The sequence below is a fragment of the Mesoplodon densirostris genome, chromosome 11, assembly GCF_025265405.1.
Source record: "Mesoplodon densirostris isolate mMesDen1 chromosome 11, mMesDen1 primary haplotype, whole genome shotgun sequence".
Classification (NCBI taxonomy): domain Eukaryota; kingdom Metazoa; phylum Chordata; class Mammalia; order Artiodactyla; family Ziphiidae; genus Mesoplodon; species Mesoplodon densirostris.
Genome location: NC_082671.1, coordinates 22,887,758 through 22,907,442, shown reverse-complemented (window position 1 = coordinate 22,907,442; position 19,685 = coordinate 22,887,758). Strand labels below are relative to the sequence as shown.

Here is a 19,685-nt window from a genome sequence, read left to right as displayed (position 1 = left end):
GGTCATTTGATGGGCCCATGGTGTTCTAGGAAAGACTTTGTGCCTTCTTTTTCTCCTGACCAAAGTTCCCTGCAATACCACAATAATTTCTTGAAAGCAGTTTAGCAGTTAGACATTTGGAAAATTGCCTAAAGCCAGGGCCTAAAAATGAAGTTGAAGTTGAAGAGAACTCAGGTTTTCAGTCTTAAAAAACAAAAACAAAAACATGCCGCATTCTTCCTTGGTGAGTACAACTGACAACCATTGGCTAACCTAAGAAAGAGAGTAACTTGGCACCAGTTCTTTTGACCATTCTATTGCATGACACTGTGAGAATGTGAAACTCTGCCATGACATTAGTTATAAAGAAAGCCAAAGAAAGAAATCTTGGCCACAAGACAGGAATTGACGCAATTCTTATGTCTGCCACATTCAGACTATGCCCTTAATGCAGATGTTGCTCAATTTATTTATAGAAAGGTTTACTTTAGTAACAAGACCATCTTCCATTACCCATATTTTTTAATATACCAAGACACTGAACTACTTTTATTATGAATAGGAAATACCACCCCCAAAAGTTAACAATCCTTAAGTTCTTAGCTATGAAATAATATGAATTATCAAATTAGAAATAGTGTAAGGGGATTTCCCTGGTGGTGCAGTGGTTCCCCATGCAGGGGGCCTGGGTTCGATCCCCGGTCAGGGAACTAGATCCCACATGCATGTCACAACTAAGAGTCCACATGCCACAACTAAGGAGCCTGCAAGCCACAACTAAGACCTGTACAACCAAATAAATAAATATTAAAAAAAATAGTGTAAGGAGAAAGAACTGGTGGACCCCAAATCTGATGCAAGCTATCAGAAAATATATACATTGGTTGGATTCTTCTCTCACCATCGTGTGTCAGCTTGGATTTTTCTCCCTCTTTCTTAACTCTATAGTTCTTCCAGGCTACTTTGTAGCAATTTGAGTCTAAAGCATCACCTTCCACTGGAACCCAAAGGTCTAGGAGGAGCTTCAAGCTGTGACAAGACTCCCAATGGATTCATCTGAGGTTAACCCAACCTGGACCCTGGAGTCTCCTCAAATGTCCATTGATGAAAATTCCCAGGCAATTCCAGTTGCCTCTCAACCTATGCCTGAAGTGTTAATAAAGAACCTCTGTAACTTGACGCCCAACCCTAGTATCAAATTGTCATTCATTCTACCAGAATGTCTACCTCAACCACTGGGCGGTTACTTGGTGAAAACATACCCTATAGGAGAGGGGTGAGGACTGTGTTAACTGATCAGAGAGATAAGATGGAGGGGCTGATCCAATCTATTAAAAAAACGTTACGGCAAAGGAGTCCCTTGGTCTGACTCTCAAAGAGAACCACAGCAGAATGACACTGAGACTCAAATCAAGAGAGCAAAGATTTAGATGTAGCTGTCGTTTCTGCTGTTTTCGTAGAGATCCTCCTGAGGATAATTTTTTTAAATTATTTATTTATTTATTTATTTATTTATTTTGGCTGCATTGGGTCTTTGTTGATGTGAGTGGGCTTGCTCTAGTTGCAGCGAGCGGGGGCTATTCTTCGTTGCGGTACGCGGGCTTCTCATTGTGGTGGCTTCTCTTGTTGCGGAGCATGGGCTCTAGGCACGCGGGCTCAGTAGTTGTGGCACACAGGCTTAGCTGCTCCGTGTCACGTGGGATCTTCCTGGACCAGGGCTCAAACACGTGTCCCCTGCGTTGGCAGGTGGGTTCTTAACCACTGTGCCACTAGGGAAGCCCTCTGAGGATAATTATGAGAATTATTACAACAATAAGTATTACAGTAATTATTATGACAGACACAGAGTTGAAGGAGCCATAAACCTTATTCTTGTACTATTTTTTCGTGCTGGTAATTTTAGGATCATTATGAAGCAGCTTGGGAAAGACTGTGTACCAATATTTTGATATCCTATAAGTTCTATGATGTCTTTTTTTCTTGCATCTCTTTTCTACCTTAATACAGTAACTTATAAGGAATCTATGTAGCTTGCATTTGAATGACTTGAATATACTTTAGTTCCACTTTGTGAAACAAATTAACTTGTGTGGAAGGAAAGTGAAGAAAACGTTGGGTGACTTGGCCACAGCAGTGTTAGAACAGCATGTTGAATTGTAACAAAAATTTTTGATGTGCTGTTTTGAAAAAAAAAAAAAAGAATATATATACATATATACTTTTCAAACACAACTGAGGAAGCGGGAAGTCAGTCTAAAGCCGGGTTCTCCCTGCTCAGCTTCCACAGCCCTGGATGGAGACACTGTTTCCAAATCTGGTTACTGGACAAGTACTTCATATAAGTTAATATTTGTTATAAAAATGCCATTCATTTCCAGATTACTTTTTCCATGTTATAGCTGCAAGTGCAAAAGTGCATTAGTGCATGCTTCCAAGTTTTAAAAGAGAGAGAGTAGCAGTCACATTAAAATATTTTTCTAATGAAAATGAATAGGCTTTAAGCCAACTAGATACCATAGAATTCCTGTTTCATCCCCTTCTATCAGATGGGTTAGAGCCATCTGGCTTCAACCAGACCTACCTCCTAAAGAAGCTAGAAGACAGACACACATTTGAAGCTGATGTACCTTTGGTAAAAGAGCCTGTCCACGGACCATTATATCATCCAAAAAGTGAGGAAGGGTCAACTCTGCTGGGAGAGAAGACTGGCAGAGGACTGGGAGGCGAATTCAGAACCATGTGAGAAGAGGTGAACTACCCACCCTGATTCCCACCTTGGGCCTAGAAGCTATCTGGAATCCAGTTTGGTTGGCAAAGGGATTCTTATTTGTCTAATTCAAAATTTCTTTTCCTATCCATTTTTTCTTCTTTAAAGCCTCACCACTCTTTTATTTATTTATTTATTTATTTATTTTTTTCCGGTACGCGGGCCTCTCACTGTTGTGGCCTCTCCCGTTGTGGAGCACAGGCTCCGGACACGCAGGCTCAGCGGTCATGGCTCACGGGCCCAGCCGATCTGCGGCACGTGGGATCTTCCCGGACCGGGGCACGAACCCGTGCCCCCAGCGTTGGCAGGCGGACTCTCAACCACTGCGCCACCAGGGAAGCCCCTCACCACTCTCTTAAATTTTGTTTTCAAGAAAGTTTTTTGGAAATGGGAAGTGGGCATCTGAAAAGTGGTTTCTAGAATTGACATAATCGTTATCTTCTTTTGTCCATAAAATAACGTTATCACTACCAGAGCCAGACATTTAAAGGCCAAGATGATTATGGTGCTTATTCCCTCATATATAATTCAAAATGACACTAACTTACATATATGCTGACATTAAAATCTCTTCCTTTCAGATTTTTATAACTGTAAAATTCTGGCTGAGTCGAGGCTCTTTAGGATAGGATGGCACGCGTCCTAGTCCTGCCGGTGGCCTGGGAATGTGGGAAATGCCACACCCGACAGGAAGGACTCAGTCCTCAGGACTCAGCTCTGATAAACCTCTCCTCACCTCTCTAGTCCCCAGTGAGGTCTCAATCGTCTCCCCACCAATGACTGCAACCCTCCTAACTATTCAACCCATCGCCCACCCTTTAGCCAGACCACTTTTAAAAAGCAAACAAAAAAAAGAGCAACTCCTATCATTCTAGTGTTTTTAAAAGCCTCCACCAAGGAAGTTCAAACTTCTTTTGTTTGGCCCGTAACTGCAGTGACAATATTTTCCTCGCTGCAAATACAGACGTAAGATCTGGCAACTGTGAGAGTACTCACAGAGGCCGTAAGAAAGCTGAGATTTAAACTGGGGTGCTCTCAGAGAGGGGACAATGTCCCGGTACTCTACACGAGCCTCTCTGTGACCTAGTCTGAGACATTTCCAAACACCTTCCCGAAGCCACCACATGACATGCCCAGCCTCACCCACGGCTCAGCCTCTCGACCTCTAGCCCTCCTTCACGCTGGTGTCCCGTGCCGAGGCCCCACCAACTCACCCTCCAAGAGACTACCCAAAAGTCTCCCAGCCCCTGGAAGCTTCCCTCATCCAAACTGATCATTCCAGGTACTCCCAAGTGGCTGGCTAACACTACTCACTGACACTGCTTCCTAAATCCTCACAGCCTGATGAGGGAGGCAGGCTGTAATAAGGGAAGATCAGGAAAGAAAACTCAATAGGAAGGTTAAATAACTGGTCCAAGGTCATACAGCTAATAAGTAGGGGAGCCAGGAGCTGAACTTAGGCAAACCGACTTCGGAGCCCATGACCTTCAACAACCGACCTCACCATCTCCACTATGGATCTCTACTGTAATATTTAGCACAGATTATAACAAACTGTTGGCTCTGCTTGAGGGCAGAGGCATTTTGCACTGATACTGCCTAGCACATCAGAGGTGCTCAGTAAATGTCAACTGAGGGCTTGATGAATTCAGAGGGTTTTACAGAATGGTAACGGGTGGTTGAGAGGTGCTGAGCTTATCATCAGTGAAAGCCCTGCCTAGCTAAACGATTTCTTTTACCTAGATATAATTCTATGACTGCTTCTCTGAAAAATAGGTATTTATTCTATAAGCAATTGAAATGGACCAATAATCCACTTATACCAACATGTGCAATTTGGGAAAAAAGGGATAAAAATTGGAAACCTCTGCATTCCAATAATTATATTATTTTTGTTAAAGTTAAAATTAAGGTTATTTAAACATCCACTGGACACTTCTAAATATGTGTAAGGATCAGACTTTCTCCTGCTTTGGTAGCCAGCCTCCAAGATAATCCCCAAATATCCCTGCCTCCTGGTCTTCATATCCTTGTGTATTCTCCCCCCACATGAGTGGAGTTAACTTGTAGAGCCAGTAGGATATTGTGGAAATGATGTGTGACTTCCAGACTAGGTCATAAAAGACAATGCAGCTTCCATATTGCTCTCTTTGATCACTTATTCATGTCATACAGACATTCAAGCAGCCCTATGGAGAAATCCACGTGGTAAGGAACAGAGAGGCCTCCTGCCAATAATCAGTTCAAATTTGCCAGGCTTGTGAGCAAACTACCTTGGGAGTGGATCTTCTAGCCCCAGTCAAGACTTCCTGTGGACTACTTACAATACGGGAGGAAATCTGGGCTGCAACCTTATGAAAGATCCTGAGCCAGAGCTGCTCACCTAGGACATTCCTGGATTTCTAATCCAGAGAAACTAGGTGAGATAAAAAATGTTTATTGTTTTAAGTCCCTAAGTTCAGGGCAACTTGTTTGCAGCTATAGATAACTAATATTTCTACTATCACCCACAACAGCCTTTATTTAAATTAGTTTATAAGGATGCAAACAGAAGCTGTTGACGTAAATGAACACAATATCAGGTTATTGCAACTCCTATACACTGAGCACAAGCAAAACAGAATGATTAAGAACAACTCAAGAGCAAAGTAAATTCCAGTTTCAAGAGGTGTTGCCTTTTTTTCTTTCTTTTTTTTTTTTTCACCAGTAAAGAATGCAGGCCCTTCATTTGCTTGTAGATGTCTCTTAATGACTGCTGATTGTTGGATATATTCTCTTCCTTCCTCCAAACCAGGCCCACCAGGATGGATAATCAATGGACAATAGGGTCATTTTTATTACTGTAGACACCAGAAAAGAGCTTACTGCTCTGGCTGTTCAAGTCTCACAGGGGATATAAGAAAAAGTCTAAAGATTTGGAGGGAGCTACTCTCTACTCTCCAAGATGCCAGAAAAGTTCAAAAAGCACACTTCTTTCTTATTGAAAAGAGAAAACCATCTAAATATTCAACTCTAAATATCCAACTGTAAATAAAATGTGATAGCACATTTTCATAAGTATTCACAAAATAAATTAAAACCACAAATACAAAAATTGGAAAGAAGCATAGGAACATTCAAAGTTTTTTTTTTCTTCTTCGATACCAAAACTCACAGATATTGTACATCTCTGAATATAATTCAGCTCTGCTGAGAGCAACGTACGATGGTAATAAGAAAAGTATCTTGGGTTTTACATATTCCATATGTAATGTTAAAAACCATAAAATGACTACAGAGACAATGAGGTAGATTTTCTGTGGAAATGAATCCATTATGATGCTATCAACTATATTAGTTTGTAAAGCAGAGGGCAATGATAATAACAAAAAAAATTCACCTTTAATAAACATTTACTAAGCCCTTAACTATATTTAAAATACAGGAGAAATTATAAAGGTAAATAAGATATGTATTCCTTTCTGTCAACTGTGCAATATTTGTGAGATGTAACTAATATCTAGTAATAATAATACCAAATAAATGTTTTGGAAGCACCAAAGAGACTTGAAAAAGAAAGCCTATAGTAGAGTTCATATCCTGGTGGATATTCAGGAAGCCTTTGTGAAATAAGTCATTATACTTGTATTATGTTGTAACTTTTCTGAGCTTTTTCATATTAATATGTTAGAAGTTCCCAGATGACAAAGCTGAGATTCAGAAAGATTAGATGACTTGATTTGAACACAGTCCCTGCCTTTTAAGAAGTAATAGTAGGCACACAGTAAATAAGTGCTTGGCCACACACTGTACAATCCAGCCACTATTCACAACCCTGTGAGGGTAAATCCTACAGTCCCCATTTGGCAGATGAGGAAACTAAGATTTCAGAAAGATTTGGTACCTTTCCAGGTTCACACAGCTAGTAAATGGCAGAGCCCTGATTTGAATTCAGGTGCACAAGATTTCAAAGGTCCTGCTTTTTTCCTACCAGACTCCCATCTCAGGTTAGTTCACATAACCCAGCCAGGTCCTAATAGGTGTTCTCACTCTATTGCCCCTTCCCTTTCTGGCCTAATAAACGGATCCATAAACCATAGGAATTCAAATGAATCCTTGTTATTTTAGTCTTCGGATTTGTTATTAAATGTCATACAGGAACTCAGAAGAATAACAAAAGAGAAGGATACGACAAGCAAAGGACATGATCAATTATCTTTTAAATAGCTGAGCAATCATTTTTCTTTAGGCCAATTTGAGAAATGCATTTTATAAACTTTACCAGACAAGCTATCCGATGATGACTTTCCCCTGGATAACACGTTCATATCCCACACACCAGAGAGTTGTTTTCAGAAGATGAACTTCTGAAATAAAGTATTCAGTGCCTAAATGATTGCAATAAATATACTGCATATATTTATGCATAAATATATGCATAAAGTATTCACCAAATTATCTAGGTGTCTTTACTGAAGATCTTTTACCCCAATTGGAGTTGGCAAAAACCCCAAAACACTGTTAAATGCATATAGATTAAAGACAAACATAACCACACTAACAGAAGCTGTGTTTCCCTATAGAACACTCATCAGACAAATGTGATACTGGGACATATTAAAGAAAGGAACAGCATGATCCTTGGTGTGGTCCAGTGATTAGGACAGAACACATGGCTGGGCCAAAGTTTTAAGAGAAAACATCAAACTGCTAGAAATGTTAGGAAGGAAAAAGACCTGAAGAATGGAAGAGGAAGCAGAAGCAGGCTCCTTCTGCAAAGGAGACATTATAAAGCTGTCTTTACTGCTGCTCAGAAAGTACAAGGCTCTGCAAAGGCGCAGTGAGTTTGCAGAAGAATTTAGGCGGAATCGCTACACCCCTCTGAAAGAGCTGCCTTCTGAGATTGGGAAAAACTCAAAGAAGTTAACTGGCTTTTAATTTAAATGAAGCAAACTACAAAGGTTAAAAAAAAAACAAAAAACCCGATAAGGTTGTGAACAGCCCTTCAGCAGATACAATTTCTCTAAACAAACTGAAAGGATTCTTCGGAGGTTTCCACGCTGTTCTGTGTTACTGGTTAGACCCACTCCCCTACTGCACCATGGAATTACGTCTCAGTTCTTCTTTAGAGTCCCAGCACCTAGCACCAAATCTGGCACACTCCATAAACGAGGATGAAGGGAAGGCCAGGAGGAGGGTCTAGAGAAAGCAGGAATTTGACACGCTATTTCCTGAGGTGGCAATGCAGGCGGCTGGCTGACAAATTTCTCTCTTCCTTTTCTCCCTACAAGGAAGGCCTGGATCGGGGTCGGGGTAGGCGGGAGGGGGGTTATTTTTGAAATGAAAGAAAACAATTGTTAATTAGCAAACAAACGTGTGGCTTTTTATTTTTGTATTAACACAAATGAAATCTCAAGTGTTGATTTCAGCCACCACTCCCCAATCACCCTGGACATTTTTCTAAATACTACAGATTGCTCTAGTTAACCTCTTCTTAGCTTATCAGACTTGATTATCCAGCTTTATTGCTATCAATTAACCATCTGTTCAATACTGTTACCAAACAACAAGAAAAATCCCAAGACTGCTTTGAAAGACCTGACAGGTCTGACTGGAAGGTTCTCTGCATGTTTTAAACTTTCTCCCATTTTTTTTTCCTAATGGTCTCAAAAGAACTAATTTTAAAAACACCCTGCCATAAAGAAGAGTGAGTTCAAATATGAGGGATTTCTTTTTTAAATAACATGAATTAATCTCAAGTGACAATGATTTTCATTCTCCATTTAAAACAAGAGTTGGTAGAAGATTTTTAGCATATGTTTAAAAGGCAAAAAAAATAGAGAGCAAGGAATACTCTACGATTAAAATTGAAAATTACTATAGCATGTTGGCATGTTCAAGCATGCTTTAAACAATTATCTAATTTCCTAAATTGCACTCTTTCATGATTATGTTAATCTTGAATAAATGTCCTCATTTCGGTGAAAAGAAAAGCATAAGCAACAAAGCTACCTTAAGCTGAAGAAAAGAGTACCTTTATGTTTAAACACTACTTATGCCAGGCACTTGTGCAGATCACACTTTACCTATTTCTGAAACCTTATCATTTCCTTATGCCAGGCACTTGTGCAGATCACACTTTACCTATTTCTGAAACCTTATCATTTCCTGCCTTAGTGTTTTAAGGAAGGGACGTCCTTAGATCATCTCTGGAATTACAGTCTCCCACAGTTTTTGGTCCATTTCTGGTGTACTCTCTCCCCTTGCTGAAAGCATATGGTATTGACTGTAATGCTGTGTTAACAATGTCCTCTTTGGCTCCAGGCTCATCAAAAGAAAGCTGAGAGGCAAGACTGCACAGATCACGTGACATATCGTTGATTCGGTTCATACCATGTTCCCCTTTGTACCAGCTCACTGCCTAGTGATGGACCCCCAGGTACAGGAAAAATGGCAGAAACACACAAGGGTCACAAGGGGGGAAAAGGCAATAAAGAAGGGAAAATTGTTAAAGCCAACAGAAGTGGCAGCAAGTAACAAAGAACTTCATCAGGATTGTGAGAAGCCAATGACCACAGGATACGATAGGTCAGGCACGAGGGAAACTCACGGAAGAAGCCAATGGATGTCTGATGTCCGCACAATTTAGAAAGAAACTGGGTTAAGAGGAGCGGGCAACAGAGGTACTCACAGAAGAGGCAAGTTGCCCTGGCATGACTCGGAAGCCGGCACAGTCTGCACTTCATAGGCCCCAAAGGGCATGTGGAACCCAGGAGTCTCAATGGTCCAGCTGACCCAAGAAACATGAGGTCATCCACACTGTGGACCATGGCTCCACAGAGAAAACTGGCCTCGTCCTCTGCACGTTCTGGAGGTTAGCACAGACCACGTCCTAATCCCAGCTCTGCTGAAGTGACTTTGGAACAGTCATAACCTCCTTGAGCCTCAGTTTCTCATCTGCAGAGCAAGCTCTTAGGACTAAGTGCAGCTGTGTGTCTTTTAATTGGCAACATCTCAATGGCCCTGGAAGATGCAGGATCCTGGAGGAGGATGACCTGACGTATGTAAATCATCAAGGCCACTCCTACCTTCTCGGTGCGGGGAGAACCCAACTTGGGATGCTGGGGAAACCAGACTGGATGTAGCTACCTCACCACCTTCAGACTGAGGGCAGGCTCTGCTACAGGGCCACAGAGACCAGGAGAACTGCTTGCCATAAGCCCGCGTCAGGAAAACATTTCTCTAAACACTTCAGTTTATAGCCTTTTCTATGTGCCAGGCCACTGTTCTAAGTACTTTATGCATATTAATTCATTTACTTCTCATAACAATCCCTCGTTTTCTGATGAGGCAAGAGACTTGAGGTAGTTAGATAACTTATGTCCCGCAGCCAGCAAACAGCAGAGTGTCTGTACATGTGCCCAGCCCTGCTACTGCAGTCTGTGCTCCTAACCTCCCCCAAACACTGCCTCTAGCCAGGACTCGGCAGCTGGCTCTCCTGACAGGAAGGCCTTCTCTCCCCCAAATACCGATTTCAGCCATCCTTCCCTAAGTTCCACGTCAGTAAGATGGGGTAAGACCACTTTCTTCCCAATGCAACAGAATATTTTTATGTGAAAATGACTAACAAATGTATGAAAAGATGCTTGACAGCATATGTCATCAGGGAAATGCAAATTAATACAACGGGATCCACTACACACCTATTAGAATGGCCCAAATCCAGAACACTGACAACACCAGATGCTGGTAAGACTGTGGAACAGCAGCAACTCGTTCATTGCTGGTGGAATGCAAGATGACACAGTCACTTTGGAAGCCAGTTTGGTGGTTTCTTACAAAACTAGACATACTCTTACCATACAATCCAGCAACTGCTCTCCTTGGTATTTACCCAAAGGAGTTAAAAACTTATGTCCACACAAAACCTGCACATGGATATTTGCAGCAGCTTTATTCATAACTGCCAGAACTTGAAAGCAACCACGATGTCCTCCAATAGGTGAATGGATAAATAAACTACATCCAGACAATGGAATACTATTCAGCACTAAAAAGAAATGAGCTAATGAGCCATGAAAAGACACAGAAGAAACATAAATGCCTGTTACTAAGTGAAAGAGCCAATCTGAAAGGGCTATACACTGTATAATTCCAAGTATATGACATTGAAGAAAAGGCAAAACTATGGAGGCAGGAAAAAGATTAGGGATTGCCAGGGGTTAGGAGAGAGGGAGGGATGAACAGGCAGAGCACAGAGGATTTTCAGGGCAGTGAAAATACTCTGTATGAGGCTATAACGGTGGATACATATCATTATTTGTATGTCATTTGGGTACGTCTGTCCAAACAGAGAGAATGTACAATACCAAAAGTGAACTGTAATGTAAACTATGGGCTTTGGGTGATAAAGGTGTGTTATTGTAGGTTAATCAGTTGTAACAAATGTACCACTCTGGTGAAGAACGCTGATAATGGGGAGGCTATGTGTGTGAGGGGAGCAGCGGGTAAATGGGAAATCTTAACTCCCCCTTACTTTTACTGCAAACCTAAAACTGCTCTAAAAAAAATTGTCTTAAATGCCCAAAACAACAGCTAGCACATTGCAGACTCAGTAATTGCTAATTCACTCCTTTACTTCAAGTAATCATTACCTAGACAAAGGCCACAATCTGCCCAGCCCTCCATGTTTTTATCTAGCTAAGGCCCTGGTCAAACTGATTCCCTGCACAGCCAAAGAGCAACCCCTGGACTGAGCCTGCCTCTCCCCAAAAGGCACCAAACTAAATTACCCGCGTGTGTGTCCCTGCGATGGACACAACCTGAGTCTAGAGCTGCCCTCAGGAGCTATGGACAGCAGAGGGCTTGCCTGACCCAGCAGTGAAAGATCCTGTTTCTGAGCTGTTATCTGGTATATTACACCATGCCACAGGGTCTACAATTACAGCATTTGACAGAAAAACACAAAACCTTTAGCAAACTACAGAACAACTGTGGGACTTTTTTTTTGGAACGCCTTTCTGCACAGTGCAGCAAAAGCACATTACCCTGAGAGTTTACAGACCAGAGTTCACTTCCCACTTCTACTAGCCAACAGACTGGGGGAGAACAAAACTCCCCACACTCAGAATCCACGCGACCTGCACCTGAAAAATGAAAGGCTCAAGACGTTTCTACCACTACCCTGGATGTTTTCCTCTGGACATATTCCAGTTTGTTAATGTTCATAAAATTTGGCCCCCAAAACTAAAGATGCCTTTCCAAAAATGGCCAGATCAGCACGAAAGAATTATTACCTGTGTTGATCCCTCCTTGGCTTTTTTTAAAATTAAATTATTTTCACTGAATGTTAGACAGGTACAGAATATAAAGAATTACAAAGGAACACTCGTGGTACAGAATATAAAGAATTACAAAGGAACACTCGTGTATCCACAAGCAATTTTACAAAGAAAAACTAAATTACTAACACCTCTGAAGCTCCTTTTGATTCTTCCTTATCCACTCCCTCATCCTCCACTAACAGGTAATAACTCTCCTAAATTCTGTGTGTACACTTGCCTTTTAAAAAAGTCTAATCACATGTTTGTGTATCCCTAAACAATATACTATTTAGTTTGCTCAAATCTCTGAACCTCATATAAATGGAATCAGACTATATAGGATCTTTTTGCGACTTGCTTTTTCCACTCAACATTATGTTGATGTCTGAATCAGTGATCCATTCATTTTCAAAGCTGGGAAAAGGGCTGACATGCACAGGTGTGGGCTGAGGCTGGGTGTTTCCGTGCAGCATCCACTCTGACGGGGTGGTGCCCATGCTGTATTGGTTGTTCATCATTTTCAGTATCACCCCAGTCCTACAGTACTCCACTGTATAAACCACACCATAGGGAATTCCCTGGCAGTCCAGTGGTTAGGACTCCGCACTTTCACTGCTGAGGACCTGGGTTCAGTCCCTGGTTGGGAAACTAAGATCCCCACAAGCCACGCAACGAGGTCAGGAAAAAAAAACACACACACACACACACCACACCATAGTTATGTTTTATACAATCGATGTTTTGTTTTCTTCCAGATTTTTTTGTGGTGGGCCACATAAAGTGCTATGAACAGTGGTGGCCATATGCTAGGTTGTAGAGTATCCATATTTTCAACTTGATTAAAATCAGTTATCTTCAAAACTTTGGTCATGACCATTGTGGTTCCTAAAATTTCTTAGATTAAATCCAACTTTTTTTTTTTAATGAAAAAGAGTAAATTAGAAAGAAAAAATAGCACATAACACTACCCTTAGGAGGATATGATCGGTTTCTCAAAACTTTGGCTTGAATTACACACATGTGTCATATGTATACACATGTCAGTCACTGAATTCCTTACTATAGGTCACAGTCGAAAAGCTCAGAACTGTTTTACAGTTGACTAATTCTCTCTTTGCCTATGTCAAATTTACCATTAAGCTTGTTTGTTGATTTTTAAATTCCAATTATATATTTAATTTCTCAAAGCTCTATTTAGTTTTTTCAGACCTCCTTTGTCATTTTTATATTCACTTGCTATTTACTCACATTTTTAACCTTCTCATTTCCTTTTTTTTTTTTTTTTTTTGCGGTATGCGGGCCTCTCACTGTTGTGGCCTCTCCCGTCGCGGAGCACAGGCTCCGGACGCGCAGGCTCAGCGGCCATGGCTCACGGGCCCAGCCGCTCCGCGGCATGTGGGATCTTCCCAGACCGGGGCACGAACCCGTGTCCCCTGCATCGGCAGGCGGACTCTCAACCACTGCGCCACCAGGGAAGCCCTAACCTTCTCATTTCTTTAAAACAAAGTCATTTTACATTCTCTGTCTGACAACTGTATCTGAGATCACTATGTGTCTAATTCTGTTCCTACTATTTTGGCTCGGTCTATTCATGATACTTTGCTTTGTCTGTTTTATAATTTTTGACTCTGAGTTAAATTTTCTTGTAGTGATATATTTTGAACTCTCTGAGGCCTGGGTTAAAGCAAGATTCCTCCGGAAAGAATCTGCACCTGCTTCTGCCTTGAGGTACTATGCTGGAATCACTTTACAACTATATGTATTTGCCCCTTTTTTGGCCTACCCAGGTAGGTCTGAATTAGGCCTGTAAACCTGCATGAATGTTGGTTATTGGTTATGAAATATCAGATAGGCAGTTTTCCTTAGAGTCGCTGGGGGCTGGGAGGACGTCAGGGGAAAAGTAGTATTTCTAGTTTTAACACTACACTATGGAAGTAGCCTTTAGGTGGTCCCACATTTACGTGGAGACATCTTCTATTAAACTTTTTTCCCTAGCACGGACTCTGGGCTTTGTCTCCTGTCTCCAAAGCAATAGGAGACCAAGGAAATCAAAACACACATTTGCTGAATTCAGCAAGGGTTCTCATATGGGATGTTTTGCTTACCTCTCTGAGTTCTCACTTTCACTTTCAGGCCAACGTTTCTTTCTTGCCATTTAAAGCCATATTTTATATAATTTACCTAGCATTTTTATTTTTAGTTTGTGGTGGAAGAGTAGTTTAGAGTATCTAGTCTCACAAACCACCAGAAATGAAAGTTTGTGCTAACTTTTAAACAGTCAATACTTCCTATTAGCTTATACTGAGCTCATGTTAAAAAAAAAAACCCATTAGGTCTCCTGCATATGAGCTGTGCTGAGATAAGTTTCCTCATTCTTGTACTTGCATAACTGCTATTATTTTGAATCTAAATGAAGAAATTCATATTCTGACCCGTTAAATTTAGTCTTTTAATGTTTCAGCCCTTATTTTAAGCCATTAAAATCTTTCTGAATTCTCAATCTGTCATTTTCAGATTTTATCTACATCTTCAAACTTTTTCATTCACAAACTTGATGAACATACTTACTATATATTTATTCCAAGTTGAAAAGATGTGGGATATCATATTATTCAGCATGTGATTCACTATAAAAATGATTTCTGAAAAAAAGTGATACATCCGGAAAGCAGCACCCAGTCTCTCCAATTTTATACAATAAAAGATGTTTGCCCGGAAATGTGCTTTTCTAAAATCAATGTTTTATTACCTTTTTCTAAGTGTCCTTTAAGGACGATTATGAAGAATTTTTAGTATAGATCCTTGACTATGCCGCCAACACATACCACAAATTAAATGTGATACAGACGTGAGAGTAGGTTAAAGTTAACAAGGAGGGTGCCTTTGAAAGCTATGATGTAGAAATAGTCAATCATGCTTTAAATGGTGCTGACAAGTAAAACCCTGACAGCAACGGCAAAGATCCTCAGGGAAGGCTGACAGAGTCACTCTGAGGTGAAGATGCCTTTGCTTCAGTGATTAATTTTACAAGAAGCAGCAAAGCCATCCAGCACACTTGCCTGAGAAAGGGACCAGCAACTAAAAAACACATTAATGTTATATAGGGTGACCAAATAAATAATTTATCATCCAGGACAAAAGGTCCTATTATTATGCCAAAACAAGAGGAGTGAAGCAGGACTGATCCAGGACAGCATTCACCCTAACAATATACATCTTTTGCCTTTTAATAAAACAAATGCCTCAGTATTTCCTTATATCGCCCATAGAGACATTAAAAAGTGCTCATCCACTGCTTATTTTCTACCGGAAAAATCTAAATTTCTAGGATAATATGCTAATAATGTCCTTCAACACCCCCTCCCAAATATTATGTTTAATATACTGTTTGTTAAAGTAGGCAGTTTGATACCCTTCGTTCTTAAAATGCGTTTTAAAGGAATTTACGTCATCTAAAAAATTCACTGAATTGAAACATCTCATTCCATGAATCTTTTTTAAAAATTAGCTTGAATTTAAATTATTCTTGCAATGAGATAATCCTGACAGTCCAACATTTACATCCCCTGTGGTGCAAAACTTAAATGAGGACATTTATAAGTACCACCCTTGCCCTGGCTCAGCCCGGGCAGCGGCTGCAAAGGCTCCTCAGGTAGCCAAGGAGCCCTCTCTCACAAGCCTAGGAGCTCAGCGCTGCCTCTGCCCCACTCCCACCAGCTAACGGAGGCGAGTGATCAAACCTGCAAAGCACAAAGCCACCTTCTAGGTCGTGGGGTTTTTTTGGGGGGTGGTGGGGCAAAGTAGTGGTTTTCTTTTTTTTAAGGATGGAAATCACCCTCAAATTCCAGACATATGGCTTCTCTGAAGAAACCTGAAGATCTGTCGAACCCTGGTTCCGCCACACGTCCTAAGGGCAGTAACCAGCTGGGGGCGGGGGTACCCGCACCCCTCAGGTAAGTCGCATGCTCTCTAATTTGCCACGGTCCTAACCACTCATCTTGACACCAAACCCACTCTTCCCCTTAATGCCACCTGCCTGACTGCTGTAATGAGTGCAAATCCCTGCCATAAGGCGTCTGCAAATAAACACGCACCCACACAGACAAGTTAGACCCACGGTCTAACTTACGCAAGACCGGGGCACCGGGCACCCAGAGCCCCCGGCGCCAACCAGCCAGTCTGCCAGCCGGTCCACCTGAGCTCTCATCCTTCGCTCACTGCAGGCTCTCCCTCACCTCTGCTGCTTCCCCACGTGTTGGCCTCATTCTCTCAGACCAGCTTCCCCCACTGGGCGTTTAGTTAACTTTCCGTAGTTTAAGAAATCTCTCCAAAGCTGTTTTCTCATTTGTTAAATGAGTAAGTTTACCTTGCAGAATTGTGAAGATTAACGAAAATGTGGGTAAAGGACCCTGCACGTATGATAACCGTTTAGTTCATGGTTCTTATTATTATTTAGGTCAATAAAAACAATAGTTTTTAGTTTTAGTAAAAACAATAGTGAGCCACTGTAGTAAAACAACTTTTGTAAATCAACCATACTTCAGTAAAAAAAAATTTTAAAAACCCCACAACTTTGTTTTATGGAATTTACTGAGTTTAAAAAAGTTATAATTGGCTTGCTTTTAAAGAATAGATAACAAAACTACTATATAAATAAGAAAGAATAAACTCAGTTATATCACATAACCACATAATGGAGAGAGGGCACCTGCGGCCAGAAGGAAAGTCACTCAGAAGGGCCGGCAAGATTTCCAGAACTATTTTTTTGCTGATTTCCCCATTCTCCTCATTTAGGCAACAATTTCATTTCTCGTAAGGTGCTTTTAATGAAAGCACAGAAGTGATTATGGAAGAAGAGTCTTTCCCACCCATTACAGAAAGCATAATGGTTGCTGCATTTTTTTAACCAAAAATACTGACCATGTTGCTGTGTATATGTGTTTGCTTTTTTCTTAAAATAGAATACGCGAGGGAAGTCTTTGGTTTTTCTTTCTCTAAAGAGAATGCTGTATATAATTATGAGTAATAGAGCATACTGACCCCCGTAGCCAAAACAAATAACAACAACAAAACGTTCACATTTGTGGGTTGAATACCTTGTTATGACAAACTCGCTGGAGACTTAAAGACATGGCATGTTTGCTTAAATCGGTTTTCAACCATGGGGGGAAGGGTACTTAGAAAATTTGATAAAAACAGAAAGAAGTAGACCAAAGAATGAAATCCAGCTTCTCATACCTGGTTTTTTTTAAACCACCACTCTGAAGTGTGCCAGTGTGAACCTCAGTTTAAGGGTCATCTTCTCCAAGAGGCCTTTCTTCATTCTCCTCTCCCACCTCCAACAACGAAAACTGGCCCCTGCCTTCCTGTGTCCTGACTCCACCACAGCAATGGAAACTACATGTGTTGTTGACCCATCGTCCCAACAAGCCTCGTAAGATTTCCGCAATGCGAGGGACTGTCTCTGTGTCACGGTCACCCAACGCGGGACACAAAGAACACAGAAGTACAGACCTCTCTCCTCTGCAGCAAAGCTTCCGCATGGAATGGCAGTTAAAATCCGCAGTGGTGGAGCCACGCTTGGCTTAGAAGCCTAGCCCTGCCCCACTCTTCCCACCCATATGAGTTTGGGCAAATGATTCTGTGCCTCAATTTTTACATAGACTAAAACGGGAGGAGCAAAGTACAGATTCTATAAGGTGGTTGTGAGATTTAAATGAATTAATGCATCTAAAGTGCTTAGGACCGGGCACATCAGATACATTATAAATAAAACTACCACGATTATTTAAAACTCAGCCTACATTTCCTCAGACTCCTCAACTCGATGTCACCTCACTCTTCTGTGGGAAGATCACCAAGGATCTCCTCATTGCGAAAGGTCAAGCCCTTACCCTACTTGCCTTCCATCTTCAGCTTCAATACTGCTGGCCAGCACTTCGTTCTTGAGGCTCTCTCCTTCGCTTTTGGGAGGGCAGTGCTCTCACTCTTTCCCTCCGACTTATCATCCTGCCTGGGCCAGCTGCTAGAGCTCCCCGCTGCCTGACTCTCTTCTTCACCTGCTTCCAGGACAAGCTTATCTATTAATTGTTCTTCAACTACTACCACGTGGGTTAACTACCACCACATGTTGGTAAGCAGGGTGGAAGATTCAATATACTTTTAGTCTTGGGGATAGCTATAGATTATAGCTACATATAGGCTAAATTTGAATGAAAATTTAGAAGAAAAAATATACATGCATGCCATTGTCTCTCATCTATTCCACAGGTAATATATCCAACCTATCCCCCAAAATCATCTATATCAAGTTTAACTACCAAACTGCATCTACCACATACTTGAATGTGTAAATATTTGCACAGAGCACTCACCAGGCTGTGCCTTGTTTAAAGTGTTTGTACGCATGGGTGGGTGCGAAAACCTTAGCTTTACCTCAGTAGTAACAGTAATGTTTAAATCTTTAGCCCTCATTTTTTCTTAGAAAACTACACCTGAGATTCACTCAGTCTTTAGGCTGTGTGAAGTTGATATAACGCAAACAAGCACTAAGCAGATATAATACACACGTCCTACGCATGCTGCATCAATTTGGGCAAAACCCACTTTCCACATTTTGTCAAGACTATTCTCTAATCAAATTCATGTGCCTGCTAACTAGCACATTTCTCTGTTTTATTGAAAAGAGTACACAAATAGTAATGTAACCTTCCAAGATACCTCAACAGCCTAGATGTGTCTGAACATCTATAATACACTTTTGGAACCATTTCAGCGAACAGCCTGTGATAGTCTGTGACAGTGCTTAGGCTAGGCACTGACCCTGATGGGAGTAGGAGTGCACTGTCCAGGGCAGGTCTGGCGGGCTCCAACCAGGAAGCCCATACTTGAGAGGTGGTTACAACAGACAAATGCTTTGGGGACACTTTGCTCATTACCTACTGGATGGATTTTCTTTGGTGGAACCAGCAGCTTGCTAATTAGCATGATGAATGTTAGAAAGAGGATCACACTGGTATAATTAAAGGATTCAAGTAAGTGAGCTTGCTCAAATGTTTTAGAGACACTCCACCCTTGAATGAACAGGGTATAATAATCTGGTAAAGCCTAAGCCTCTGATGGTAACTGAAAGACCAAGAATCTCCTCTGCCATGCTGTGTTGTCTGCTTTGAGTAAGCATTCCTCGAAAGCTGTACAAGAACACCCAAAAAGACAAAGCTCGGAGCTTATAACCCAGGCTGTATCAACTGTTTTGTGCCGCTTGCCAGCAAACGTTTACCTAAAAATCATCCGCATGTGTAGTAGCTTAGTTGAAACTTGCTTTTAATCTGAGAGTGAGGTTGTAAGAGAACAGGGAACTCCCACTGTTTCAAGCTTCTTTGGTAGATACCATCACCTACCTATTCCCTCAAAAAAGGCACCTAGGAGTTGGGCAAGACCAAATTGACTGGGGAAGAGTGTTTTGGATAGCTGTTATATTAGACAATGCACAGTCTTTCTATGACTTGACTTGACGTGGGGAATGTGAACGATGTTTTAGCCTACCATTCTCACAGGTTTGCTGTGACAATCAAATAATTTAAAAGATGTGAAAACCATAAGGCACCATAATCGTGTGCAATATTATTCCAACCTTA

The 19,685-nt window shown here is 41.2% G+C and overlaps 1 protein-coding gene and 1 pseudogene across 5 annotated transcripts in view; one reads left to right on the top strand and one right to left on the bottom strand.

Annotated features, from left to right (window-relative positions):
- The window catches only part of RASSF8 (Ras association domain family member 8), a 131,062-nt gene that overhangs the window by 88,700 nt on the left and 22,677 nt on the right, over window positions 1–19,685 (bottom strand). The window lies entirely within an intron of this gene.
- Window positions 1,026–2,722, top strand: LOC132499476 (developmental pluripotency-associated protein 3-like; annotated as a pseudogene).